We start from the raw sequence: 27,972 nt of genomic DNA on the forward strand, positions 1-27,972 counted from the left end.
TGCATTTTCTAAGATATTATGTAGAGTAACTCCAGCATATCCAGCCTTTCACATGCCATTTTCTATAAAAGAGCTCTCATGAGTGAAGAGCGTCCAATCTGGGTGGTTTAGGAGTGTTTCTTGTAAATCTGCTCTGGCAGCATAGGTTTGCATTAAAACCTGTTGGCAGTTGTGAGTTAATTCTTCCTCCATCTCTGGGAGGAATGTGGTAGGATTAAGGGTGGAGCAGGTCTGTATTTGGATTATAGGACCTTCTAATAAGAGGGCCTGATACCGCAGGAGGTGGCTATCTGTAAGCCAGTGACTATTTTTCGCATTTAAAAGTCCTTGAATGTGGTGTGGGGTGAAAATAGTTAAGTCTTGCCCCATTGTGAATTTGGTGGCTTTGGGAACTAGGAGAGCAACCCCCACTACGGCCCAGAGGCAAGCTGGCCAGCTGCATGCTACAACAGCTAGTGATGGAGAAACTGACCTAAAATGGTGGTCCGAGCTGAGAGAGAGGTCCCCAGCCTAAGCCCCAGCCCACTGCCGCATAACCCCCTCCAAGCCACACCCCGAGCCAATCACCAGAGGACACCTATCCCTTCCCCAGCTCCAGGAAGTCCCCAATCCATAAAAACCTGCTCAAAACCTTGCTAGGGGCTCAGTATTTGGGAAAGATCCCGCTGAGCCCGCCGTAACTCCTAACTCTGAGTGCTGCTTGGGTTCTTTCCGGTCCTGGTATCCGTAATACTAGTTCCTTACTTAGATAGCCCACTGGTTGCTTTGAGGATCCCCTGGGTTGTGTTAGGACTCCTAAAGCCATTCCTTTTCTCTCTGTTATGTATCGGTGAAAGGATTTTCCAGTGGGAAGGCTTAAGCCTGGGGCGCTTAATAGTGTCTGTTTTATAAGGTTGAAAGCCTGTTCTGCCTCTGGATTCCAAAGTAACAGGTGGGTATTTGCAATCTGAGTGTCTTTGATTAATTACTATAATATAAGAATGGGTTTTATATAATATAATATAAGACACGGTCTTATATTAATTTTTGCTCCAAAAGATGCATTAGAGCTAATTGTCCGGCTAGGTCTTATTTTCGGGGAAAAGGGTAGGATGATATGAGAGGTATGCTATATGCCAGTGAATTTTATCCTGAGTAACAAGGGATGACCTATAGAGACAGAGGTCCATGTTCTTACCTTAACATGTCTTGACGGTGGTGGGAGTATTGAGGAGGTCTCACAGGGAAAGGGTCCCGGACCAATGTTTCATGAGCTGGGGAGAGAGTTACAGGATGAAAAGAGCAGTATAGATGGGGAGACGTTCAACTGGCACGCTTATGGGTGGTCGGGCTGGGAAGGGATCAGTGAGACCTTTGGAACCCACTGCAGAGTAGCTGAGACCAGAGCCCCTCAGTTGCTGCTGAGGATCATTCACCCCAACCTCGCGCTGTCTTTGGGCCCCCCTTCTCACAAGAGAGAAGGCAGTTAGAATAAGCCCAACATCCCCCCAGCTCAGCGCCAGAGGAGATTGACCAGAGCCCTCCCCTACTGACCTCCATGTCATAGATTGGCAGCCACGCTATTCACTTTTAAGTGGCTGAGGGAGGCCCAATTTTTTGAGAGAGTCTTTAAAATGGAAGCCTGGAGCCAGGCAAGTGGCAGCAGAAGCAGTGTTCTTACCTCTCCTTCAATCCCGAGCGAGACCCCAATAAATGACGTAGGAAATTTCTGTAAGTGCTGGGATCATGTTTTCGCAAAACTGAAAATGGAAGCACGGACAAGAGAGAGGCTAGGAGTTGCAAAACAGGATTTTATTAGAAGCAAAGAGTTGCAGCTCTCAAGCAAGAGGGGGTCCCGACCAGGGTGCCCACTGACTAAGGCAAAAGGCTCTTATATCTTCTCTTGCCTGCTTGGAGAAGGTAGCTAGCACCTTCTACGGGATTTGTCTATCAGATTTGTTCTGTTTGTCTGTCCTGAAGGGATTAACGAGAAATAACCCATTTTTATCTCTCAGAGCTGCTCTGTCTGTCCTGCCTAAAGGGATTTACGAGATAACTTATTAACGTCAGGGTGCCCTTACATTTTTGTCCTGGAGTGAATGAGTTATTTCACAACCTGGAGTTTCAGAATATGGCTGCCTTTGTTTATTCCACCAGGGACCTTGCTGTCTACCTAACAACATGCTAACTAACCTGTCTCAGTATTATGCCCTGTCAGATATTGCAGTGTCACTATTTGGCACCAGTGGGTCCATACGATCCCCACATGGCCCTCAGGGAGGAGCAGATGGTGAGTGCAAAATCCTCCAGCTGCGCATGCTGGGGCCACCCTGCTTCTGGAATCAGTACCTAGAGGCAGGAAAACAGAGCAAATGCTTATTCTACCCCAACTGAACAGGAAAGCATCCATGACAGGTGGGTCCTGGCACAAGCCCCCCTCTGGTGAGCAAAATCGCTCCACAGACGCTTCCAGGGGTTGGTCCTCCGCCAAGGAACCCGCCAGTCCTAGGCAGCCCCCTAGACCCTCCTCAAGCCAAAAGACTTACCAGAAAAACCCCGAGGTTATCCCTTCGTGGTTGCCAGAAGACCAAATGAGTCTGGGGCTCGAGTTGCCTGAGCTGCTCAACCGATTGATTGACACAGGAGCTGGGTCGTAGAATAAGCATTTATTATCAGAGCACCAGTGGTCTGAGAAGGCAGTGGATTAACACCTCTAAAACCTGCCTTAACATTCTCAGACTGACTGGGGGTATTTAAGGGAAACTCGGGGCACAGGGCACTCTCCCAGAAGCTGCAGGATGTCCGGGAGGTCCGTTCTCCTTTCATGCTCCCCGACCCCCTCCCTCCCACCATTATCATCATCATCATCATCGTATCTCTTGTGGAGTGCCAGCAGTCTGGGAATGGTGAGGGAGTACCCTGGGAAAATGCTAAGCGATAGAGATTGTAATTAGCAAGAATCTACAAGGTGGTCTTCTGAGATAAGGAACCAGAACTGGGACAGAGGCATTCTGAGCGCAGCCACAGGAGGTGTGAAGCCCACCTGGATGGGGACAAGGCATTCCAGAGGCATTCTGAGCACAGGGGGCGCAGCTGGGCCCTGCTTCAAGACCACTTGAAGTAACATGCTGCATAATGACGCTTGGTCCACATATATGACAGTGGTCCCCTAAGATTATAAAGGAGCTGAAAACTTCCTGTCATCTAGCGGTGTCGCAGCCATTGTAATGTTGGAGTGCAGCAGGGCCCGGTTGGCACCCCCATAGTAGAGACCTCGCAATGTCCCCGGCCTCACCTTTCCTTGACCTAGAGCTTAATACATCGCCCCCCCGCAGCTTGAGCTTGGAATGTCCCCTGTCCCACCCAGTTCCCTGTTTTAGAAAAGTACCCTGAAACTTATTATTAATACCCTTACGCTTATTTGATCATAATGTCCCAGCTCATCCAATCTTTGTTTCTGGGTTGCTGACACCACCGAAAGCCACGTTGTCAGAGGGAAGACTCCATACAGATCCCTGGAGCCATCAAGCAGCCTCTGGAGGAACACCCAGATTTTCCCTTAAATACTTTGAGCTGGTCTGCAAATGTTAGGGCAGTTTTTGAAGGTGTTAACCTGCTGCCTTTTCAGATCACCCGTGCTCTTGACAATAAACGATTATTCTATAGCACAACTGCTGTGTTCTACTGGCTGAGCGGTGCAGTCAGCAAAAACCCTCTGGTTCAGTAGCACAATGCATTACACAAATACCTGTCGTTGTGTTACCAATGCCTACAGTATTCAGTAAAGTACTATACAGGTTTGTAACCTAGCAGCCTTCAGGGAGCAGAATTTGTCACCCCAAAACATGTCTATTTGGCATAAGGATTATTTTAGGATGGTTAATTTCAAGAGATGGGAGAAGCTCTGAAAACCAAGTAGAAGTTAGCCTTTGTAAAGGATGTTTACATTTGTAAGGAAAATCTGCATCTGTAAAGGTGTCTCCTTCACTGTACCAGCAAGAGGGGGATGATCTTATCTCTAGAAATTCTTATCAAAGCAGAAGACAGGAACTTAAGTCTGGATACAACCTTACCCTTGGTTACAGTGCTTTTCCTGCTGATCTCCCATAGGGCTCCCTCCTCCACAAACATCTTTGTCTTCAGCTGAAGATGGGATTTAAGGTGGGGGCTTCGGCCATTTTCAGGAATTACTCAGTGTTCCTGGGTCTGTCCCATGTACACAGGAGGTATACATGTCATTAGACTTTTTTCTTCTGTTTGTCTTTTATTGTGAAGATGTCTCAGGCAAGAACCCAGAAGGGTAGAGGGCAAATTATTCCTCCCCTACACACACACAGAGCAACAGCCTAGGTGTGTAGCCTAGACTGTCTAGGTTTGTGTAAGTCGCTCTATGACGTTTGAACAATGATGAAATCATCTAATGATGCTTTTCTCAGATGTATCCCTGGCCGTAAGTGGCTCTCACATATAACGAGAGAAGAGGAAGGAGTCTCTCCCAGTAACAATATACTTTTAGTAGGCCCTAAAGCCTCTACTTTATCTCTTTCACCTTCCCAGTATTTTCACTGTAACATGGGAGGAAGCCAGCAGAGAACAGAGGGACACATCTAATAATACCCCACTCATTATCTCATCACAACGACAGTGAGGTGGATTGCATGGGGGCATAAAAAGAGCCCTGGAAATTTCCAGGAGAGAACGATGGGAGTCTAGAAAGAGCTGGTGTTTGTTTGATGAGCAATGCCCCAAGAAATCGTTTCCATCTGGGTTCCCCCTCCGCAGTGTTCCTAGAAAAACATGTTACAACTTCGAAAGGTTACGTGTCGTAGTAGGATTTATGCTGAGCATTTGAGATGTCTGGGAAGATAGAAACCAGTTGGAACTGGTTCAGGAACATTTTACTAAGTTAGCTGACGTGTTTTGTCCTTTAAACATAAATATAACTCTTAAGGCCCCTCCCTTTCTGGCAGCACTGAGCTTCTGTTGAACAGTGAGTCTGTATAAGTCACAGTATAAGGTCTCACACCAGCTCTTTTGCTGCTCTGCCATCAACTGCTCTGGAGGGTAATCAGGAACCGTGGTACCCAGAATCTTGGTAAGGGGGCTCCAGCCCCAGTCCAGCTTAATTGTTATCACACCCATACTGTATCTCTGAACCTCAAACTTAATTCTCTTCCCTATTCAATTCTTGTCTTCCCCCTTGTAACCTCTGTGAGGCACAGCCAGAGGAATGAGTCGTGGGAAACCAAAATTTGTCTATTAGAATGTATTCGGCGTGTTTGAGCTGCGGGAGATCGGACTAGAAAAGACCGTAACCTCTGAGAAAAAAGGCGTATGGAGTTTTATAGGAGGGGGTAAATGAGGCTGTTCCGTCTTCGATGCTTCAGGGACTTTAGTGTTGAATTATCTCTCACAACAAAGGGTTTCAGGGCATGACCATGCCCCCCGGTTCCACAACCTGGCTCCCACGATACAGTGTGGATGCCCAGTCCCTCTGATCATAAGCCCCTAGGAGACAAACACAAGCCAGCAGGTATAAAGTACAAAGCAAGACAAGATGGTTTTTAGGATAAGATGGTTTCTACATTCCAGGGGGTTTCTCCAGGCTTAAGGCAATAAGCCGGCAGTGCACGGTACAAAGCAAGACAAGATGGCTTTTTAAAATTTATTTTTTATTATTTATTTATTTATTTTTAACATATTTTAAAATTAGTTTCAGGTGCACAAAACAATGTAATAGCTAGACATTTATCATTTATATCCCTCACACAGTGACAACCCCCCTCCCCCATCCACTACCCTTCTGACATCGCACACAGCCATTACATTTCCACTGTCTCTATTCCTAATGCTGTACTCCACTTCTTGTAAATATATATATATATATATATATATATGTCTATATATATATATAGTTACTATATATATACATATACATATATATATGTGTGTGTGTGTATATATATGTATATATATATATATATATATATATATAAAATTGTAGTTGACATTCATTATCATTCAGCTTCAGCTTCAGGTGTACAGTGCAGTGATCAGGCATCTACATCATCCCTGAGGTGGTCTCCCTAATGGGACAAGTGCCCATCTGACACCCTACAAAATCTTTACAACATTATTGATTACATTCCCCAAATTGACTTTCGTATCCCCGTGGCCATCTTGTGGTTACCAACTATGCTTTCTAATCTCCTCACCTTCCCCCTGATCCCCACCTCCCCTCCCATATAGCAACCCTCAGTTTTTCCTCTATGTCTCTGAGACTGTTTCTGATTAGTTCATTCATTTAGTCTTTTCTTTAGATTCCACATATAAGTGAGATCATATGGTATTTGTCTTTCTCTGTCTGACTTATTTCACTTAACATAATGTTCTCTAGGTCCATCCATGTTGTTGCAAATGATAAGATTTCCTTCTTCTTTATGGCTGCATAATACTCCATTGTATCAATGTACCACAGTTTCTTAATCCAGTCGTCTAAGAAACTGTGGGCATTTTGGTTGTTTCCATGTCTTGGCTATTGTGCATAGTGCTGCAATAAACACAGGGGTGCATACATTTTTTTGAATTAGAGTTTTGGATTTCTTTGGATAGATACCTAGGAGTGGAATTGCTGGGTCCATTTTCAGATTTTTGAGATACCTCCATACTAATTTCCATATGGCTGCACCAATCGGCAGTCCCACCGACAGCACACAAGGGTTCCCTTTTCTCCACATCCTCGCCAGCACTTGTTTGTTGATTTATTTATGATGGCCATTTGGACTGGGGTGAGGTGATATCTCATTGTGGTTTTTATTTGCATTTCTCTAATGATTAGTGAGGTTGAGCATTTTTTCATGTCTGTTTGCCATCTGTATGCCCTTTTTAGAAAAATGTCTCTTCGTGTCCTCTGCCCATGTTTTAATTGGGTTTTTTGTTTTTTCTGGAGTTGAGTTGAATGAGTTTTTTAATAAATTTTGGATATTAACCCCTTATCAGATATATCATTGGCAAATATGTTCTTCCATTCAGTAGGATCCCTTTTTGTTTTATTGATGGTTTCCTTTGATGTGAAACACTTTTTAGTTTGATGTAATCCCACATGTTTATTTTTTCTCTTACTTCCCTTGCCCGGGAGGATATATCAGGAAAAATCTTACTCCGGGTAATGTCTGTAAACTTTCTTTCGATATTTTCTTCTAGGAATTTTATGGTTTCAGATCTTACATTTGTCTTTAATCCATTTTGAATTTATTCTTGTATATGGTGGTCCAGCTTCATTTTTTTGCATGTGTCTGCCAGGTTTCCCAGCATCATTTATTTAATAGACTGTCTTTACCCCACCATAAATTCTTGCCTCCATTGTCGTAGACTAAATGACCATATAAGCATGGATTTATTTCTGGGCTCTCTATTCTGTTCCATTGGTCTATGTGTCTGTTTTTATGCCAGCACCATGCTATTTTGATTACTGTAGCCTTGTAGTATAATTTGATGTCAGGTATCATTATACCTCACACTATGTTCTGATTTCTCAAGATTGCCGAGGCTATCCGGGGTCTTTTATAGTTCCATATAAATTTTAGGATTATATGTTCTATTTCTGTGAAAAACGTCCTTGGTACTTTGATAGGCATTGTGTTGAATCTGTATATTGCCTTTGCAGTATGGACATTTTAACTATATTAATTCTTCCTATCCATGAGCATGGTATGTGTTTCCATCTATTTGTATCGTCTTTAATTTCTCTCTTCAGTGTCTTATAATTTTCTGAGTACAGATCTTTTACTTCTTTGGTTAAATTTGTTCCCAGGTATTTATAGTCTTTGAAGCAATTGTAAATGGAATTGTTTTCTTAATTTCTCCTTCTGATATTTTATTATTGGTATATACAAATGCAACTGATTTCCGAATATTAATTTTGTATCCTGCTACTTTACTAAATTCATCTATCAGCTCTAATAGCTTCTTGGTGGAGTCTTTAGGGTTCTCTCTATATAGTATCATGCCATCTGCATATAATGACAATTTTACTTCCTCCTTATCAATTTGGATGCCTTTTATTTCTTTTTCTTGTCTGAATGCTGTGGCTAGAACTTCTAGCACTATGTTGAATAGAAGTGGAGAAAGTGGGTAACCTTGCCTTGTTCCTGATTTTAAGGGGAATGGTTTTAGCTTTTCCCCATTGAATATGATGTTAGCTGTGGGTTTATCATATATGGCTTTTATTATGTCGCGATATGGTCCCTCTATTCCCACTTTCTTATGAGTATTTATCATAAATGGCTGCTGGATTTTGTCAATTGCTTTTCTGCATCTATTGATATGATCGTGTGATTTTTATTTTTTATTTTGTTAGCGTGGTGTATCACATTAATGGATTTGTGGATGTTGAACCACCCTTGCATACCAGGAATGAATCCCACTTGATCATGGTGTATGATCTTTTTAATGTATTGCTGAATTCTGTTTGCTAATATTTTGTTGAGGATTTTTGCATCTATGTTCATTAGGGATATCGGCCTGTAGTTTTCTTTTTTGTAATGTTTTTGTCTGATTTTGGGATCGGGGTGATAGTGGCCTGGTAAAAATTGTTTGGCAGCCTTCTCTCCTTCTGGATTTTTTGGAATAGCTTGAGGAGAATAGGTGATATTTCTTTTTTGAGTGTCTTGTAAAATTGACCTGTAAAGCCATCTGTCCAGGGCTTTTGTTTGTTGGGAGATTGATGATTACTGATTCAATTTCCCTGGTGGTAATCAGTCTATTCAGGTTTTCCGTTTCTTCATTAGTTAGCCTTGGAAGGTTGTATGCTTCTAGAAAATTGTCCATTTCTTCCAGATTGTCTAATTTGTTAGCATGCAGTTGCTCATAGTAATTTCTTAAATGTTTTTGTATTTCTGTGGTGTCTGTTGTCACTTCTCTTTCATTTCTGATTTTATTAATTTGGGTCCTCTCTTTTTTTTTTTTTTTTTTTTGATGAGTCTGGCTAAAGGTGTGTTGATTTTGTTTATCTTCTGTAAAAACCAACTCTTGGATACATTGATCTTTTTCATTGTTTTTCTGGTTTCTATTTCATTTATTTCCACTCTGATCTTTATTATCTCCTTCCTTGTACTACCTTTGAGTTTATTTTGCTGTTCTTTTTCCAGATCCCTTAAGTGTGAATATAAACTGTTGATTAGTGATGTTTCTTGTTTCTTTAGGTAGGCCTGCAATGCTATGAATTTCCCTCTTAGGACTGCTTTCGTGGCATCCCATAGGTTTTGGGTCATCGTGGTTTCATTTTCATTTGTCTCGAGATATCTTTTGATTTCTTCCTTGATTTCATGGTTGACCTATTCATTATTTAGTAATATATTATTCAGTCTCCATGAATTGGTGTGTCTTCCAGTTTTTTTCCTGTAGTTGATTTCTAATTTCATAACATTGTGGTCAGAGAAAACAACTGGTATGACTTCAATTCTCTTAAATGTATCATACCTGTTCTGTGGCCTAACAAGTTGTCTGTCTTGGAAAATGTTCTATGTGCATTTGAGAAGAACGTGTATTGTGCAGCTTGGGGGCGAAATGTGCTGAAAATATCAATTAAATCCAACTGGTCCAATGTGTCATTTAAGGCCATTGTTTCCATATTGATTTTCTGTCTGGAACACCTGTCCCTTGTTGTCAGAGGTGTGTTGAAGTCCCCTACTATGATAGTGTTACTGTTGATCTCTGTCTTTATGTCAGTCAATATCTGTGTTATATATTTAGGTGCTCCTATTTTGGGTGCATAGATGTTTATTAGGGTTATGTCGGATCGATCCCTTTTTTATTATGTAGTGCCCATCTTTGTATTTTAATTTATTCTTCATTTTAAAGTCTATTTTGTCAGATATAAGTATTGTAACTCCAGCTTTTTTCTCATTTCCATTTGCATGAAATATCTTACTCCAACCCTTCAATTTCAGCCTGTGTGTGTCTTTTGATCTGAGATTAGTCTCTTCTATGAAGCATACACAAGGGTCTTGCTTTCTTATCCACTCAGCCACCCTATGTCTTTTGATTGGAGCATTTAATCTATTTACATTTTAAGTGATTATTGATAGATACAAAATTATTGCCATTTTTTAAATTTGAGTTAGATTGTTTTCATCTTTCTTCTGTTTATAGAAGCCCTTTTAATATTTCCTGCAATGCTGGCTTGGTGTTAATAAATTCTTTAGCTTTCTTGTTTTCTGGGAAGCTCTTTATCTCTCCTTCAATTTTAAATGATAGCCTTGCTGGATAAAGCAATGTAGGTTGTAGGCCTTTGTTTTTCATCACTTTGAGTACCTCCTGCCACTCCCTCCTGGTCTACAATGTTTCTGTAGAAAAGGCATTTGATAGTCTTATAGGAGTTCCCCTGTACATCTTTCTCTTGCTGCTTTTAGGATTCTGTCTTTGTCTTTAACCTTTGCCATTTTAACTATAATGTGTCTTGGTGTGGACTTGTTTGGGTTTATCCTGGTTGGAACTCTCTGCACTTCCTGGGCTTGTATGTCGGTTTCCTTCACCAGGTTAGGGAAGTTTTCAGACATTATTACTTCAAATATGTTCAGATCCCTTGCTCCCTCTCCTCACCTTCTGGTATTCCTATGATGTGTGTGTTGTTGAGCTTGATGTTATCCCAGAGGTCTCTTAAACCATTTTCATCGCTTTTATTCTTTTTTCTTTCTGTTGTTCCATTTGGGTGATCTCTGCTAACTTGTATTCTGAGTCACTGATTCAATCCTCTGCCTCATTTAACCTGCTGGTAATTCCTTCAAGTGTGTTCTTTATTTCAGTTATTGTATTCTTTAGTTTTAACTGGTTGTTCATTATGATTTCTCTATCTTTCTTTATGTCATCACTAAGCTCCTTAAACATTCTTATCATCAGTGTTCTGAATTCTATCTCTGATAGGTTGGTTACCTCTATTTCATTTGGTTCCAATTCTGGAGGTTTCTTCCGTTCTTTTATTTGGGACATGTTTCTTTGTTTCCCCATTCTGGTTGACTCTCTGTGTTTGCTTCGATGTATTAGGTAGATCCCCTAGAGTTCTTAGTTTTTGCTGGGTTATATTATGTAGTATGTGTCCTTTATACCTGACTTGCACCACTTCCTTCTTCTCCTCTGTGTGTGCTCCAAAGGTGACTCTTGTGTTGTGTATTTTGTCCTGTTAAAGTTGATCTTTAATTACTTTTGGCTTGTGAGTTGGTGGGATTGACTCCTAGGCTGACTAGTTGTGAGACTTGGCTCTGCCCACAGTGGATTTTCTTCTGCTTGAGGGTTGACCGATTAAATGAGACTTGGCCTCTATGGGCTCTTGTGCCTGTAGAGAATTCCCTCTGGATGTGTCTCTTGTAGGTCAAACCTGGTAATACTCTGGTTTGGTCAGGAGTTGGCCTCTGGTTGTGTTGAATCTTTTGCCTCTTGAGCTGGGCCCTGGTGTAGGGCAATTTCAGAACAAAGCAAATCACCAAGCACAACAACAACAACAAAGAAAAAACCAAATACATTCAGATGTAAAAACAACCCACACTCAACACAGGCAAAAATATCAAAGATACAAAAACAAAACAAAAAATGGGGCACCAGTCCTGGCTGAAGTCCACCAAGTAATCTCCAGGTTGTCCTCTGCTGTACCAAAGAGTCCTCTGTATTATGCAGGCAGAGCTGGTCACCTGGTGCCCAGCATGACCTTAGGACTGCAGTTTTAGATGAGTGGCGCTATGGGGTCTGGATGGTAGTTTTTACAAAGCCAGTGCAGTTTCTGCTCTTGCCTCCACATATGTGCACTGAGAGTAACACAACCAGCCCTGAGCCCAGGTCTCCTGAGTCTTAGGGCACTTCTTCTGTGTGTATGTGTGTGTGTGTGTGTGTGTATGTGGAGGGTGGGAGATTTTTGAGCTGCTGAAAGCCCAGAGCTGTGTATGCTGCCTACTGCTGATCCCTGGGAGTGTCTCAGCAGTTGTAATTGCCCTGTCCTAGACAGGCCAGAAAGGATGGGGGATAAGGAGGGAGGAGTCTTCTGTCTCCCAGCCCAGCCATGTCACACTCTTCCCAGCCTTTTCCCTGGGTCAGAGCTGCCAGCCAAGTCTTCCCAGATCCTGAGAGCTATGGCTCCTCTGTAATCTGACACTACTCCTCAGTTCAGGGGCCAGCTTGAGTCTCTGGAAGGGCAGGGGTCTGATTGGGAGAGTGGGAGGAGTGGCCCAGGTATGGAGTTTATGTCCTTTGTCTGACCTAGGGCCCAGCTGGAGGTCTCAGCTGAGGTTACTGCCTCAAATGCTGAATATGCTGCTCTCTCGGCAGGAGGGATCAGCTGTGGGACTCAGGGAAGGAGCCTACCTCCTGACTTTTGTAGTCTCTCTTCCATCCTGGGATCCCCTGCATCTCCATAGCTGCGGATGCAGGCCGCGTCTCCACTCCGCTCCCTTCTCTCTTCCCTGCTTACCTAGTTTGCCCACCTTTAAGTAATCCTCGTATGAGTCTCTTAGCTGTTCTGTGTGATGAGCAGAGAGTCCTTTGATGGGTTATAGATGTTCAAACGTTTTAATTTTTTAAAACTTTTGACTCTTGTAAATAACAGTTACCTTAAAACAAACACATTGTACAGCTGTACAAAAACACTTTACATATATCCTTATTCTATAAGATTTTTTTTTAATTTTTAAAATTTTTTCTTTTTAAACTTTTTTTTGCTAAAAACTAAACATAAACACACACTTTAACCCAGACCTACACAGGGTCAGGCCACATCTTGTCCCACGGGAAGGTCTCTGGGGCATGAACAGCATGCAGCTGTCACCTCCTGTGACCCCAATGCCTTCTTCTGGAAGACCTCTTGAAGGACCTGCCTGAGGCTCTTCTTGAGGAGGTGTCACTCTTTTGAGAAATATGCCCGGGGTGGTTTGCTTGTTTTGGTTTTTAATCATACATTTGCTTGAAAGCAGATAATGCTACATATAAAGCACCGTGAACTCTCCTCTCTATTAATGAAAACCTTTCGTTGTTGGGGTCCGTGTTTTCAGACTTTTTAGGGAGCTTCTGATAAACCCTTCACTGAATTTTCTTGGGAGTTCTCCTTTTTCTTCTGCAGTTTCCTCTTCTCTCGCCTCTTCTTCAGCTGTGTGTTCCTGTCCCAGTTCCGACATCTCCTCAGTAGTCAGTCCCTCAGGACCCTCTGGAGTGTCTCCATGTCGTCCTCATCCACACCGGGTTAAAGCGGTTTGCCGTCTCAGCCACAGCCTTGTGGATTTTTGCAAACTCCTCATCCGTGGCAAACCCTTTGATGTCATGGATGAACCAGTTGTCTACTTCCAGATGCCACTCAGACACTCCTTGGTGACATCACCCCCAGCTGCAGCAAGGCTCTTGATGCAGTCATAGGTGCTGTGATCCTTCCATAATTGCATCGGTGTCTTCTCAGGGTCTTCCTCAGTTGCAGCATAGCCTCAGTAAAAGTCTTCCTCAGGTAGTAGACCTTAAAGGCTGCTATAACTCCTTGATCCATTGGTTGGATCAAAGAGATGGTGTTTGGAGGGAGAAACACCACTTTGATATTGGGATGAAGATCACCAATCACAGGAGGATGTCTGGGAGCAGCATCAACAATAAGCAAAATCTTGAAAGGTATGTTATTCAGGAGGGCATCTTGGAAGAGAAACTGGGTCTTCCATGACGTCTTATTGCTCTTGTAGGACACTTGCCGTGTGTGCTCACTGATATTTTTGAAGTCCCTGGGGTTCTCACAGTGACAGATCAGGGGGTTTTCGGTTTGTAGCCTGCAGCCTTGAAACCTGGCATTGACTTGGCCTCCTTATGGAGGAAGGTCCTTATAGGCATTCATTTCCAGAATAGGGAGGTTTCGTCAATATTGAATATTTGCTCTGGCAAGTAATTTTCCTCCACAATCAGCTTATCTAGAGTTTTCCAAAAATTTTTTCAGCGGCCTTCACATCCGCACTGGCCGACTCACCACTCACTTTCACGTTATCTATTGAATAATGATCCTTGAATCTTTTAAACAACCCAGAGCTAGCAGAAAATTCAACATTGCACTTGGGTCCAGGATTTTCTTTCAACATCGCAGTTTGCTTTAACCATGTTGTCCATCGTTGACCAAAGCGTTGTTATATGGTGCATGACTGTATTAGAGTTAAGCTTTAGCTTGGTGTTTAGGACAGCTCGTTCATTTCAGGTGACATTAAGAACAAAGACACCCCTTTCCTTGTGACATAGACTGTATAACATGGAACCCCTTGATGGCAGGAGTTTTATTCCACAGGAGTGAGTCCACTCAGATGCAAATCCTAATAGTCCCCTGAGTACTTTGAAATGTTATGCATATCCTGGGACACTTGATCCATGAACTGGGATGGGGTAGGGTGGGTTGGGAGGACTGGGGGCTCAGCCATACTGTCTCCCCTTCTCTGCTCTATACTTAGGGGGAATGACTCCTGCAGGCTGTGTTTCCTAGAATCTAATGTCAGCTGGCTTTGGGCTTGAGTAAGCTTAGCGGGGACATGGGCAGGAGATTGGAAGGAGAGTATCTCTTTTCCCCCTCCCCCTGCCTTGGCCAGAACATCTGGCAGCAGCTGAATCTCCATCTCCCTAGCCCCAGACAGCCGCCACCAGTCAGGCCTGTTGATTGCAGTTGTCATAAATGACTCCTTCCCTGGGCTCTCATAGCACCATCTGTTGCTTATCTGGGTTATCACAGCATGCCCTGCTTAACCCTTAGCTTCTCCATTGCATGTGTAGCCAATTCCTTGTATTGCATTTCCTCTGGTGAAGTGATTTCTTTTTTCCTGGAGAGACCTTGACTAAAATAGATATCTGGAAAGGAATATATTTGTGAAACTGTGGTAGGTCTGGTTACAGAATTAAGAATTACATCTATCTTAGAGAATGGAATCAAAGTAAGTAATATCATTTTTTAGAAGCTTACTGGTGATTATAAGCCAGAGATAAATGCAGAATTATAGGGTCTCATTTATATACTCTTAATGAGGGAGAGGCTAAGAAATGCAATGACATCTCAAATTATTTAAAGAACAAGAGAGAACAAACAGAGCTCTGTCAGAATATGCCTCAGGAATGCTGGTTTAGGTATATTGGAGACCTTGCTATATGAAAACAAATAAAAATTGGCTGCTAATATGAATAGAAATTGAGATGTAGGATGAGCATTATAGTGACATTTAGCATTAGTTGGTGTACTGGATGGTATTGTGACTACGTTAGGAACACCCAAATATGAAGGTAATAGTGTGGCATAATAGCACAGAGATCTTGAACAAGTTGGTGGGAAATATTAGGTAGCTGGTTGAATAAAAGAATTCAACTACTGAAAGGATTGTTGGCAAAAATAAATCATTTTGTGGGAAAGATTTTACTGTAAGATACTTACTTTGCTCCTTTTGCAATGAATATTGGGGCAACTTTGGAAAAGGCTTATCTGGTTTAGCCTAAATTTCTAACCAGCAGCAAATCCTTGTTAACATGTTGAGAGCAAAGAGGGAAAGGTCCAGAGGCAAGAACTTCTTGTTGAATATCTTACCAATTAGAAGTCACTGAAATATAAAATTTAGAATAGTGTGCCAGGGCTGCCAGGGCTTCTGAAAGAAAATATTCTTGTTCAGAAGGAAGTTCCAGAAAGAATCTTTCTAGTATGTAATAAATGGTAGTCCTGTTTTGCAAAGATCTCTACTCAACAGGTTGACAGGAAGGGAAGGAGTTAAAGGAAATACATGCTGCTTTAAAAATGATGCCAAGATAGAAGCAAATAGAGTAGAAAACAACAGCTGAAAAGATAAGTAAAATAGGAAAATCTGTTGGAGGAATTTTCAAGTTGCGAGTATCATGTCTACTAAGCATTTGACTTGGGTGCCATCTACTGTGCAGGTGACGTAAGGATAACAAAAGATTCATGTCCCTCATTTTAATCTGCATGAGCAGGATTTGTAGATTTAGCTCTTTGACAATTTTTTTCTTTATTTATGGTTTCCTCATCTTCTTTGGGGGGTTCAAATTTTGAAAATTTCAATGTGAAGGGTTTGTCTTCATTCTTTCTTCCTCCCTCCCTCCCTCTTTTTCTTTTTCTTTTCTCCCCTCCTTCTTTCTTCCCTCCCCCCCCACTGTCTCCCTCCCTTCCATCTTTCTCCTTGTAACACTCCCAATCCTGTGGTGCTACTGTCTCAAGCCCTGTTTGTTGTTTATCACTTGATGTAAACTGATTTCCATGGAACTTGGATCTCTGGCAAAAAAAAAGTGGGAAAAAGCTGCACCCATGAAGACAGTATTGGGAGCTTGTCTCTTCCTGAGTTTCCCTCAAATATGTCTTTCAGTCTTTCCTTGTAGACATCAGATTGTTCTCCTTTATTTTATTTATAATTATCAGTTTGGGTCCATTCAGTTTTTCTAGAACAGATTTTTTAGAATAATTTTTGCCAGGAAGACCCAACTTTAACTCAGCTCAAAAGTTGGTCATTCAGATGCTTTTATCTGCCACTCTATCCTCAACAGCAAGTTTGCATACAATATTAATATCTGCCCAATCGGTACTGTAGCTGGGTATGCAATTTCTAATTCTCTTCAAATTTTGTAGATTTTGCTTATGTTAGGAACTCTTTTGCTGAATTTATGAGGTCCTCAGACATCCAAAGATGTGAACATTTACAATATATCTAAGTTTATAGTCAGTAAGCTATTTAAAAGGAATCAGTATATTTAAGATTTCTCAGGTGTTAATGGGCAATTGAAACAGGCTGGCCAAACTTGACTTTAAGATCCTATAATTGTACACCTGGCCAAATGAAAATAAGGATGATTTCCCATCTAGGAAATCTGCTCCAGCAAAGCTACTTTCATTTCAGCAGAAAACAATGAATGACTAATATCATTTGATAATGTTTAGGCAGCATTATAGGTAATAGTTGGCAGCCAATAAAATCAAGGACACCTTTGATTTTTAATCTAAAAGTTTATATATGTCAGTTGGGTTTGCAAGGAAATTGCTGGTAATATATATTTGATCTTTAAATGTTTCCTGGTATTTCTATGCCCCTTATCTTGGGTTTAGATAAGCACTTAACACTTAGCAGTCTCCTAAAATCAAATGGGAGTTCCACTGATTTTGAGAGACTTATGTCCTTTGGGAAAAAACCTATGCTTACTAATTTGAAAATAATTTTGAAAGTGAGAAAGAGAAAAAGCACCCCCTGACATCCAGGAGGTGACCTGGTTCTCCCAACCAGGACTTGGTGTTCTACTGTTGAACATAAACAATTTCAAAGAACATCAACTTCAGGTGTTCTGTAACTGTGATGGAAAGACAAAAATCAGTCCACTCTGGAATCATGTCTGAACAAAAACATAAACATTGTTTAAACCACAAAAATGATCAAACATCCCATTGTCCTAGCTAAGATTAGTGACTGCTGCTTCCTTACCAATTAAAGCTTTTTTTTTCTTTTTCCCTCTTCTTCTGCCCTCTTCTCCCACCCCACTCTGGTTTAAGCCATTGTTTCTCAGTCTAGTTGTGTAGGACACAGCTCTCTGGTCCGTGCTGATATGAGGGGGTGGCTCATTGCAGCTCACCGCAGCTCAGCTCCAGGGAGAGCTGTTGTTCACAATCTTAGCTGTAGGGGGCGCAGCTCACTGGCGACCTTGGCAGTAGGAGCATGGCGCTCAAACCGCCTGAGCCACAGGGCAAGCCCACACATTAAAGCTTTAGCCTCACTCTCGTCTTACTTCCTTTCAGATAACACTTACTAAGAAGCTATTTCCAGCTTCCTGACAGCATCCAACCCAGAGCAAATCCCCACTTCTTTAAACTCTTTCCAAAATAATCTAACATAAGCCTTATAAGTGTTTATACTCTCAAATAATGTATAAGTCCTTTCTAACACTGTTTTTCTTAGATGCCCCACAGTTCCTCATGGTATTCGGTCTCCATCACTGCAGTGAGAAATAAACTTAACTTGTTCAATCACATGTGTGTTACTGGCAGCCTTTGGCTGGATGTGTCTTTCTTATCTTCATAAATTCACACCAATCCTTGAGGGACAATCAGCTTCAGGATAGTCATTGTTTTAACATTAAGAAAGTTTGTATCTTGATTAGGGGTTCTGGAATCTCATTTCCCACTCCTCTGTTTTCTTTTCAATTCACTCACGTTATAACACTTGAGAAAAGAGAGAGAAAACCTAATCAAACAATGGAAGAAACTTAGCACATTCGCAGGCAAGCTGATGACTTTTAAGGAGGCCCTCTTCTGGGGCATACTTCCTTTCCCCTGCATCTTAGCCCTTAGTTTGGGTCATAGTCTGGATATAGATTTTTAAAGTTAGTTTAATCCCAGGTGAGTCATTTACAGGCCAAGGATATTTATCCCTGTATCTCTATTTTGTTATGTATTCATTTTGTAATACTTGGTCTTATAAGAATGTGGGAAGGTAGGTCTCAGCACTCAAATCTTCCTGCTGGCACTGAAAGCTTTCCTCACACCTTCACTTAGCTTATTTGTGTATTTCTGTAAAATTTCTCTATTTTTTATAAAGGAAAGAAAGAACCAAAGACTCAGAACCAACTTCAGGTGTTTCAGACTGGCCAACAAGCCCCCCCCCCCCCCACTTGTCCTTCCTGGTGTTCTTTCACCTTCTCACCAGAAGGAGGCACTGTGTGCCTAAGGAAAGGCAACCTCAGGCTATTGCCTAGGCAGTGTTGAACTTCTCCAGAAACTCTCCTAGTTCACTAGCAGTGTGGGAAACACCCTGGGACCACTTGAGTCTCATTTTCATGAACGAAAAAGCACTCAATTTGAAACATGAACCTGGACAGACCTATTTCTGGAAAAGAGAACTAGCCCTCCTTCACCCCAAATGGTGGTGGTGATGACAGATTAAGAATTCCACATTAATCTATACTAACCTTCATGAAAGATAGACTCAAATTCTTGGGCAATAGAATATAAAAGACAATAGAAAAAAACTCTGTATGTATGATATTTTTCTTTCACAATTTCTTTCAGATTTTTTTAGTAAAATGCTTCCTCAATTGGTGTTATTTTGGGCTAAATTGAGAAAATTGCAAAGACCAGACCTCTGCTGGGGCCTACAGATGGGTCACTCTCATTTCTCTTCATCAAATTTCCTTGGGCAGCTGTCCCAGGACCGCAGATGTCTGTCCTCAGCACCCAGGTCACTTTAGTCAACTGAATCATGGCTCTATTTATAAATTGAAATGAAGGAAGACTCAGTATGTTTGTTCTAATATGAAAACTATCAGAACTTGGGCTTTTTATTTCATCATGTGAAAAATTTTAACTAAGAAAGTAATATTTATGGTATTTAACATAATTTTATTTTCAACAATAATTCCAAAGTGATATGATATTAAAATAAGAAATTTAAATGGAATTACAAACTTCTCTCTGAAACAGGACATGGCAAACATTTCTAAATTCTTGGAATACATTCAGGACCACTTTATTAAAATAACACACCAAGGATAGAATATATCGACAAAGAAGAGAATCAGTTACCACCTATGAATATTTATAGAAATACCATTGTTCACAAGATAACAAGATTGCTATTCCTATGTCATGATTATTTTTACCTTCTCAAAAGAGTCCTTTAACAGATTTATACTGCAGAATGATATCTTCCCCTGCGGCTGCATCTCCTTCGTTGCCCCCTGATTTGAAAATTGTGAAGACTGGCTTTTTAAAACTCAGTTCTAACATTTGACTAGATACTTTAAGTACAAAAAAGTTGACATGTACAGATAGGTTTTATTGGTAGACATGGAGAAAGTGGTTTTCTATATATAAGATTATAGTATCTACAGAGGCAACTTTTCTTACCCCTTTCCAATTTGGATGCCTTTTGTTTCTTTTTCTTAACTAATTGTTCTGGCTAGGAGTTTCCAGTGCTATGTTGAATAGAATGCTCATGATCTTAGAGGAATAGTTTTCAATGTTTCACTTTTGAGTATGTTATCTGTGGGTTTGTCATATATGGCCTTTATGATGTTGAGGTACATTCCATCTATACCTAATTTTTTTTTTAAGATTTTATTGGGGAAGGGGAGCAGGACTTTATTGGGGAACATTGTGTACTTCCAGGACTTTTTTCCAAGTCAAGTTGTTGTCCTTTCAGTCTTAGTTGTGGCGGGCACAGCTCAGCTCCAAGTCCAGTTGCCGTTACTAGTTGCAGGGAGCGGAGACCACCATCCCTTGTGGGATTCGAGGAATTGAACTGGCAACCTTGTGGTTGAGAGTCCACGCTCCAACCAACGGAGCCATCTGGGAGGCAGCTCAGCTCAAGGTGCCATGTTCAATCTTAGTTGCAGGGGGCGGAGCCCACCATCCCTTGAGGGACTCAAGGAGTTGAACCGGCAACCTTGTGGTTGAGAGCCCACTGGCCCATGTGGGAATCCAACAGGCAGCCTATGGAGTTAGGAGTATGGAGCTCTAACTGCCTGAGCCACCGGGCCGGCCCTATACCTAATTTGTTGAGAGTTTTTTTCTTATCATGAAAGAATGTTGAATTTTGTCAAATGCTTTTTCTGCATCTATTGAAATTATCATATGTTTTGTATCCTTTTTTTGTGATGGTTGCACAACAACATGAGTGTACTTAATAGTACTGAACTGTACACTTAAAATTGGTTCAGATAGATCAAATGTTTTATGTTATCTGTATTTTACCACAATACAAAAAAATGGGGGAAAACTTTATTTTGAAAATAGACCGATAACGAATGTCATAAAAATGGTGGCGTGAGGTGAGCCTCTTGAAATCTCCCCTGGAATTTACAACAAATTGAAAAACTATAACTCCACAAAGGACTCCCTGCACAGCAGACAGGCAAGACTAAGAGGCACACTACTGAAATCATCTAAAGGTGGGCAAATTGTGCGAGCAGGGGAGGAAGGAAGGGAGAAGTGTGGAGACGGGGCCGCGCTGGCGCAGGATGCAGACCTAGCTTGGTGCTCCGAGCTCGCTGCCTTCCAGAACTACTGCAGCTGCAGGAGAGGGAAGAACTCTGACTGCTAGGGCTCCGCTTATGGCCCACAGGGTTGAGGGGACAGCATATAACACGGCTGAACCCAACGCTCATGCTGGAGACCTCAGAGCAAAGACTGAGAGAGAAGAAGGCTGAAAATGGTGGTTTAAGCCCTCACTGATGAGCAGAGAATGGAAGCCTTAGGCAGTAAGCCTAGCCACCTCCTCCTTACCCTCCTAAAGCTCACCCCGCCACCACCTGCCCAGTGCTGGAAGCGGAACAGTAGCAGTGTCAGATCAAAAGAACAGAATATTTGCAGTTCTGAGAACTGTGGTACTCAGATATGGACTCGCAGCCCAACTAGTTCCAGCAAAGGGGAAGGAACCATGGAAGCAGGACTGGCTGTGGTGGTGATCATGGCCATTGCTCTGGGCCACCTCTCACAAACCACCCCGCCCCTGTCCCCACCTATCTGAGTGGATCCCTGCAGGAGTAAACAGAGCTGCTGAAACACATGGGATCTGAATCTGATGCAGGAAGATCTTTGGAACTTCAGAAGCTCTCCACATTCCCCCACGGAGGTAGTGCCCTATGACCCAGGCAAACTGTTCACAGAAGAGAAGCCTGCCTTCCAGAGAATCAGCCCATTGTGTGAGAAGCCAGAATAATGCAGAGAAAATATAACGCTACAGTGTGAGCAAGAATAGAAGACTGCAGTTGGAGAAAAAAATAAAACATTCTACCAACATCTACTGCAAAACAAAAGAAAGACCTCTTTCTATCAACCTGTTGTAGAACCCACTCCTCTAGATATCTAGAAAGAGAAATAATATATCATTAATTGCCATGAATAACCAAGGTAACAAGACAGCTTCAGAGAATGAATTTAAAGACATGGAAATATGTGACTTAAATGACAGAGAATTCAAGATTGCAGTTCTTAAAAAACTCAACAAGATGCAAGAAAACACAGAAAGGCAGTTTAATGAACTCAGAAGCACAATCAAAGAACAACATAAGCATTTTACAAAAGAGATTGAAATTTTAAAAAAGAACCAAATAGAATTTCTGGAGATTAAGAACTCAATAGAAGAAATTCAGAATGAAATAACCAGCTTAGGCAGTAGAGTTGACCAGATGGAGGAAAGAATCAGTGACATCAAAGACAGAAACCTGGAAATTACACAGATGGAAGAAGAAAGAGACTTGAGACTTAAAAGAAATGAAAGAACTCTACAAGAACTTTCTGACTCCATCAGAAAGAACAATATAACAATAATGGGCATACCAGAAGGAGAAGAAAGAGAGAAGGGAACAGAGACTATATTCAAATAAATTGTCGATGAGAACTCCCCAAACTTGTGGACAGAACTGGATCCTCGAATCCAAGAAACAAATAGAACACCTAATTACCTCAATCCCAACAGGCCTTCTCCAAGGCACATTGTATTGAAGCTGTCTAAAATCAATGACAAAGAAAGAATCCTCAAGGCAGCCAGGGAAAAGAAGACGGTAACCTACAAAGGAAAGCCCATTAGATTATCATCAGATTTCTCAGCAGAAACTCTACAAGCCAGGAGGGAGTGGAACCAAATATTCAAACTATTCAAAGAGAGAAATTATGAGCCAAGAATAATGTATCCAGCAAAAATATCCTTTAGATATGAAGGAGGAATAAAGACCTTTCCAGACATAGAAAAGCTGAGGGAATTTTCTAACACGTGACCTGCACTACAAGAAATACTAAAGGAGGCTATTTGACCACCATCAACAGGGACAATTTGTGGCAACCAAAGCATAAAAATGGGGAGAGTAAAGGCCTGAACTGGAATATGGGAATGGAGAAAGTAAGCGTGCTAAAGAAAATGGAATACTCTAAATATCAAACTTTCTTTTACTTAAACTTAAGGGTAACCACTCAAGAAAAAATCCAGAACTGAAACACATACTGTAATAAAAGAAGAAACAAAATAATTTTGTATATCACTGGGTCATGTATCACACATCATAGAATACCACCATACAGAAATAATAGACAACAACAAAAAGGTAAAGAAACAATGGAGACACAGTCTTACCAGAAAACTAAAGATAGAATGACAGGAAACCTCACATATCAATAATCACCTTAAATGTAAATGGACTGAACTCACCAATAAAAAGGCACAGAGTAGCAGGTTGGATAAAAAAACTAAACCCAACCATATGCTGCCTCCAAGAGACATCTCAGCTATAAGGACAAACATAGACTCAAAATGAATGGGTGGAAATTGACATTCCAAACAAATGGTATCCAGAGAAAATCAGGTGTAGCCATACTGATATCAGATGAAACAGACTTCAGGGTAAAAAATGTAACGAGAGACAAAGATGGACATTTCATAATGGTAAAGGAGACTATACAACAAGAAGACATAACAGTCATCAATATTTATCCCCCCAATCAGAGAGCACTGAAATATACTGAGCAACTACTAACAGAACTAAAGGGAGAAATTGACAAAAACGCAATTATAGTAGGAGACCTAAATACATCATTGACAGCTATGGATAGAACACCCAAACAGAAAATAAATAAATAAAGAAATAGCAGCCCTAAATGGCACATTAGATGAAATGGACATAATTGACATTTATAGAGCACTTCATCCTAAAACATCAGACTATACATTTTTTTTCTAGTGTACATGGAACATTCTCAAGGATAGACCATATATTGGGACATTAAACTAACCTCAGCAAATTTAAGAAGATTGAAATTATACCAAGCATATTCTCTGATCACAAGTCTTTGAAATTGGATATCAACTGCAAAAGAAAGCAGGAAACCCCACAAATACGTGGAGATCAAAGAACATACTTTTAAAGAACGACCAGGTCAAAGAAGAAATAAGAGGAAAGATCAAAAGATACATAGAAACAAATGAGAAGGAAAATACATCCTACCTAAATTTTGGTGATGCAGCGAAAGCAGTTTTAAGAGAGAAATTTATATGATTACAGGCCTATCTCAAGAAACAAGAAAAATCCCAAATAAATAACCTCACGTTACACCTTAAAGAACTAGAAAAAGAAGAACAAATGAAACCCAACGTCAGCAGAAGAAAGGAAATAATAAAAATCAGAGCAGAACTAAATGAAATAGAGAACAAAAAGAAAATAGAAAAAGTTAATGTGACAAAGAGCTGGTTCTTTGAAAAGATCAATAAAATTGACAAACTCTTGACTAGACTCACTAAGATAAAAAGAGTAAAGACACTAATAAACAAAATCAGAAATGAAAGAGGGGAAGTTATCACGGATGCCACAGAAATATGAAGAATCATCCAAGAATATTATGAAGGACTATATGCCACCAAATTCAATAACCTAAAAGAAATGGACAAGTTCTTAGAAACATATAACCTTCCTAGGCTGAACCATGAAGAACTGGAAAATCTAAATAGACTGATCACAATGAAATCTCAGAAAAAGAAAAAAACAATTCCTTTTGCAATTGCAGCAAAAAGAATAAAATACATAGGAATAAACTTAACCAAGGATGTGAAAGACCTATATGCTGAAAACTATAAGCCATTTTTAAAAGAAATTGAAGAAGACACAAAGAAATGGAAAGATGTTCCATACTCATGGATTGGAAGAATCAACATGGTTAAAATGGCCATATGATTTCACTTATTTGCGGAATCTAAAGAAAAGAATAAGTGAATGAGCTAATCAGAAACAGTTTTGGAGACAAAGAGGAAAAACTGAGGGTTGCTAGATGGGCGGGAGGGGTGGGGGGTGGGGGAGGGTGACGGAATTGGAGGGCAGTCGGTGACCACAGGATGGCCACGGGTTTGAAAATTAATCTGGGGAACGTAATTTGGTGGTTACCAGAGCGTAAGGGGGTTGGGGGGTGGGGGATGAGGGTAAGGGGGACCAAATATATGGTGATGGAAGGGGAGCTGACTCTGGTTGGTGAACACACAGTGTGATTTATGGATGATGTGATACAGAATTGCACACCTGAAATCTATGTAATTTTACTAACAATTGTCACCCCAATAAATTTAAAAAATAAAATTAAAAAAAAGTAATACATAGATAATATCTCTTAAAATGTGTATACATTATTTTGGCACTCTGGTATACGGTAACACAAAATAATTTTGTATATCACTGGGTCATGTACCACACATTTGGAAACCACTGACAAAAGACATTATGCAGTCTTAATCTAGAATTTGTGTTACCAATGTATACAACAAGGTATTAATAAAATACTTTTTCTTGATTGGAAAAAAAAATGGCCATATTACCCAATGTTCATTGCAGCTTTATTTACTGTGGCCAAGACATGGAAACAACCAAAATGTCCTTTGATAAATGAATGGATAAAGAAGTTCAATATTTTTGTGACAACAGCTTTTGTTTTACCACCACGCAACCTTGTAATTGCAAGACTCAGATAATGAACCCTGATAATTAGGGCTCCTGTATCCAGGAATCTAGTTGTTTGATAAATGTCTGCTGCTGTTACATCAAACCAAGATTGTGATAGCCTTCAAATATTGCAAATTTCCTATTAGGTTATGCTGTAACATTGTCCTCAACATATTTTTTTCCAATGCTAATCTTTCTGAGTCCACTCCCATTTCCTACTGGTTACTTCTGTCACTGGGTTCAGATAATCCACACACAACTGCCTAATAATTCCAAAAGACTTTGAATCCATTCACACATGTCACCTTCAATGATAACACTCTGTTCCTCATGTCTCCTCTGACCCCACTCCCACATAGCAGACAGAATGACCGCTTCAACCCACCTGAATTCCTTTCTTGGATTCCCATTGTCTTTAGGACATGAACAAACTCTTTATTATCTTGAAAGGCTCTGCCTAACAATCCCCTACCCCTTCAGCCACATCAGTGTATTTCACCTCCTCTCTATTCTCCAGACATCCAAACCTTCAATTCCTACTTATCTCAGGGCCTTCTCACTTGCTGCTCCCTCTGTCTGGGATGTTTTTTCTTTATCGTTTGAAATTAAAAAGCCCCTGACCCTGAAGACTGCCCCCAACACACGGGATCCCCACTGTTATGCCTCCATTGTCAACACTATTTGTATTTTTGAAGATGGTCTATCCTTCCCATTACATTATGAAACAGCCTGGTCTGGTTTACTTAGCATTACATTCTGTAGGCAGATCAATAAATGTGTTGAGTAAATGAAGATTCTGAATTTCCTACTCAGAATTCTCCCACAAATACATTTCCCATGAATATCAAAGGAAAGAGCCACAGAAAATTAAGTCCACATTTCACAGACATATTCCACAAGAGGCTGTCTCAATATTTTGGCTCTGGAAACCAATACACGGTATTTTGCAAGACTGCAACAGATATTTTCAGAATTATCGTCTTACGTCTTCCAAAAGAGGACCTCCATGTTGTCTCAACACCTGCGGTTGTGTTGAACCATCATTCCCACCAGAAGATCTCTTAACAAATCTCACTTTGCAGTTACAGAGCCATTTACTCTTTTTTTTTAACTTATTATTTTTTTTGATGGGGAAATATTGGGGAACAGTGTGTTTTTCCAGGACCCTTCAGCTCCAGGTCAAGTCATTGTTCTTTAATCTAGTTGTGGAGAGTGCAGCTCAGCTCCAAGTTGAGTCGCTGTTTTTAATCTAGTTGCGGGGGGCACAGTCCACAATCCCATGTGGGAATTGAACCGACAACCTTGTTATTAAGAGCTTGTGCTCTATTCAATTGAGCCATCCGGCCTCTCCCATGTACTCTTATTTTGTCTTCAGTGGAGACAGAACTGCTGGTTGTTATTTTTTTTTTTGTATTAAAAACTTTTTACATTAACACACACACACACACACACACACACGTTTTTTGTTCTTTATTTTGTTAGTGTAGCATATCACATTTATTGATTTGTGTGTGTTAAACCATCCTTTCATTGCAGGAATAAATCTCACTTGATCATGATATACATATGATCCTTTTAATGTACTATTGAATTCTGTTTGCTAACAATTTGTTGAGGATTTTTGCATCTATGTTCATCAGTATGATGTTCCCCCATACAGTATGATGTTAGCTGTGGATATTGGTCTGTAATTTTCTTTTCTTGTAGTGTCCTTGTCTGGCTTTGATATTAAGGTAATGTTGTACTTGTGAAATGAGTTTGAAAGTGTTCCTTCCTCTTCATATTTTTGGAAGAGTTTGACAAGGATTGGTATTAATTCTTTAAATGTTTGATAGAATTCACCAGTGAAACTATCTGGTCCTGGACCTTTCTTTGTTGGGAGTTTTTTGATTACTGATTCAATCTCAGTCATTATTGGTCTGTTCAGTATTTCTATTTCTTCATGATTAAGTCTTGGTAGTTTGTATATTTCTAGGAATTTATTCATTTCTTCTAGGTTATCCAGTTTGCTGGCATATTGTTCATAGTAATCTCTTAGAATCCTTTATATTTGTGTTGTGTGAATTATAATGTCTTCTCATTCATTTATTTTGCTTATTTCAATCTTCTCTTTTTTCTAAGTTGTTCTAGATAAAGGTTTGTCCGTTGTGTTTTTCTTTTCAGAAAAGCCAGCTCTTAATTTCATTGATATTTTTCAGTGTCTTTGTGGTCTCTATTTCATTCATTGTTTTTAAATTTTTATTTATTATTAATTTCAGGTGTACAAAACAACATAACAATAGACATTTACACCATTCATAAAGTGGTAACCCCAAACAAGTCCAGTACCCATCTGACACCTACATAGCTATTACAGTACCATTGACTATATTCCCTATGCTGTACTTTATATCCGATGACTATATATATGAAATTATAGTTGACATTCAATATTATTTTATATTAGTCTCAGATGTACAGCGCAGTGCACAGTCATTAGGTATTTATATAATCTATGAAATGATCCCCCTGATAAGTTCAGACCCATCTGACACCCTACAGAGACTTTAT

At 40.5% G+C, this 27,972-nt stretch overlaps 1 long non-coding RNA gene across 1 annotated transcript in view; it reads left to right on the plus strand.

Moving 5' to 3' along the window:
- The first annotated feature begins 5,010 nt into the window (after positions 1 to 5,010).
- Positions 5,011 to 27,972, plus strand: part of LOC117035033 (uncharacterized) — a 64,036-nt gene continuing 41,074 nt past the window's right edge. The window contains exon 1 of the long non-coding RNA XR_004425157.1: positions 5,011 to 5,074. This is a non-coding gene — a long non-coding RNA (uncharacterized LOC117035033). The remainder of the gene's footprint in view (positions 5,075 to 27,972) is intronic.

Source organism: Rhinolophus ferrumequinum, chromosome 15 (assembly GCF_004115265.2).
Source record: "Rhinolophus ferrumequinum isolate MPI-CBG mRhiFer1 chromosome 15, mRhiFer1_v1.p, whole genome shotgun sequence".
Taxonomy (NCBI): Eukaryota; Metazoa; Chordata; class Mammalia; order Chiroptera; family Rhinolophidae; genus Rhinolophus; species Rhinolophus ferrumequinum.